The sequence below is a fragment of the Podarcis gaigeae genome (assembly GCF_964106915.1).
Source record: "Podarcis gaigeae genome assembly, chromosome: 4".
NCBI lineage: Eukaryota > Metazoa > Chordata > Lepidosauria > Squamata > Lacertidae > Podarcis > Podarcis gaigeae.
The window spans coordinates 60,810,452-60,813,412 of record NC_139677.1 but is presented as its reverse complement, the minus strand read 5'-3'; positions in this window follow the sequence as shown (position 1 = coordinate 60,813,412).

The window sequence follows — 2,961 nt, the reverse complement described above, 5'->3', positions numbered from 1 at the left end:
AAATACCAGAATGAAAACCAATTGATTAAGAGCTTATTTTTAATTTTTGTTAGGAGACAAAGTGATTGGGAAGGCTGCCAGTGTTCCACTGCTTTGCTGGCTGGAGCTGAGAGTAGAACAATAACCATGTGAAAAACACACTCTTTATTTCATGGGTAGGCAAACTAAGACGTGGGGGCCGGATTCAGCCCAATCGCTTCCAAATCCGGCCTGAGGATGGTCCAGGAATCAGCATGTTTTTAAATGAGTAGAATGTGTCCTTTTATTTCAAATGCACCTCTGGGTTATTTGTGGGGCCTAGGAATTCATTCTTTTTTCTTTTTCAAAATATAGTCCTGCCCCCCACAAGGCTTGAGGGACAGTGGACCAGCCCCCTGCTGAAAAAGTTTGCTGACCCCTGCTTATTTGCTTTAACATTCTCCCCAAGTCACTGTGATTGCTCTTGGAAAATAATTTACTATGATTAAAACCTAGACCTCACTGCCAAACAAAAGATTCCCCCATCATTTCTCCACCCCTTTTTCATCTCCACCTCCTCCTCACTCAAGCTCAAGGTGTTTCCCTCATCAGCTTGATTTCACTTTTTTAAAAAATGAAGTGGTCACTTTATTTTAAATGGCAAAAAGCAGCATTCACAGAGCAAACTCAGGACATGAGGGAGTGCCTGATCTGACAAGATAAATTGTTAATGGCACAATATGAATCAGGAATGTGACAACTTCACCTGAATCACCTCTACCTGAATCATTTTTCAGGATATGCACATAACCAGTGTACACCCCTAGTAAATACTCAGCTGGTAGGGGCAGAATTTTGCCTAATATATTTAGATAATTTCAGTAAGAGGTCCATAGGTATTGCTATTTTTATTTATGTTTCAGGAAATTCCAGATGAACACTTGGAGTGATCAATGGCTAATGGGTAACCAGCATATATTGCTAAATAGTTGCAATCTTTTTATGAAATGAACATTTCAAGTTCAGAAATGTATTTAATGAGGCTACACAAAAGATATAAAATCTGTCTCTTTATTACTGCCAACACAGTTCCCCCCCTCAGTGTTTTACTGTTATTTTGATTCCTTGCAATTCCCAAAGTTGACTCTCTCCCAGCCTCTCACTATGTGAATAATTATCACATCTTCGTTTTAGAACTTGGCCTCACACCCTTTAGCCTGTTAATTATCTTCTGACAAGACAACCTAGTCTCTTCCCACTGACATTCATTTCACTCTTAATTCTAACTGCCCCTTTTTCTGTTCTTGCATCGAACAAATTCATAACCATTGTCGTTGTTTGTTTCTAGCAACCAACCTACAACTGACTTTTCCCTTTTCAGTGTATTGCTGTGTTTATGCCGACAAGACTATGTTATACAAAAGAAAAAAAAAATACGAAAGGAAAAACTGAATGCAGCTTGCAATGCAAATTTATTGCATCTCATATCTGTGTGGGTTTATTAAAAAAAATCAGGATGGTTTATGCAAGCAAGTTAAAATTAGCTTGTCAGCTGATGCAAAGATTGAAGTGGACTGTGGGCTATGAAAAAATGGGCTAAATTTGTTTGTCTTTGTGTGTCACAAGACTCCTCATTGTTGCTTTTATGATCACATGTGATTATCCATGTACAACCTGAAGTTTCAGTCCTATATCTACATACCTGGAGTAAGCAGTATCAAAATCTGTGGGACTTACCTCTGAACAGACATGTATATTATTCAGCAGAAATAATAATTTTTTAAGGATCGTTATAAAAGCAAGCAATGTCTTCCAGTTCTCACTACCAAACTGCATTGCTAGAGGTTTCTGTTTCTAATTGACTTCTGGTGTTGCATAGGGCACCGCTGAAATTTTAAAGTCCAAAGTCTGCCACTGCTGAACAGCGTACATTTTATTGCTGTGTTATGTTTTTCTCCAGTTTTTATTGATTTGACATGGTTGTAGTTTTCTCTGTGTGTGGTTGTAACAGCAACATATAAATGTTTAAGCAAATGAAGAACTAAAATGGCTGCTATGAGAACCAGGCCTTTGTTGAAGCAGCAATCAGCTGTGTATTGTATTAAAACACCCAAAAGCTCATAGCTCAATAGGACTCAATAAAAAACAGTGTTGCAAAGTGTGTGGTTGGTAACATGACCCCAAAGTGCTGCTTTCAAGTTGTGAAATTGCCATTATGTTATGGCCATAATGGCTTCGCATTAAAAACATTTTTGCTCACCAAACTGCTTCTGACAGCTAGCAACATTTTGGATCCTTCAATAAATGTAATTGAAAATGTGTTGGGTAACTAAAATACTCCCCCCAGAAGTGAGTGGCTTCAATTATATTTATTAAAAAGATTCAGAATTGCTTTTCTCCCATGCAGTGTAATTATAAACGACAGAGAACAATCTGCTGTAAATGTAGAGCAGCTTTGTAGGCTGTTATGACAACCCAAAGGAAAGGAACTTGCGGGTGGGGGGAAACACCCTCCGTTCCCTTGAAAATTTTCTTTACTATTTTTAAAATGTCAGTAAATTTCTATGAATATAAATGCTTTCCATTTTCACATCTATTTAATGCTGAGCAAGTAAAAATCTGCTAAACATGTTTGTCGCAATGCACTGCACAAATTTTCCTCTTTGGATTTGGTCCTATTCTCCCCCACCCCATTCCAAATGCCTATTGAATTCAACTGCTTTAGAGAAATGTATATTTTTATGCAAGAGTAGTGCACGATCAGCGGCTTTTTCCATTGCCCGAGAGATGATTAAAAAGTAGATAGATTTGAATAATAAAATAAAAGGACTGTGCTAAGCTTTTGAGGTTATACCTCAACAGATGACAGGACCTCTTTTTTTGTAACAAGTGAGATGGTTGGCTTCTTTGGTAAAAAATTCTGCTTGCGCTGTATTCATGCCATGCTTTTGCTGAGGGAAGAAAGAACAAGCGAGAAAGCACAGAACATACTATATGCATCAC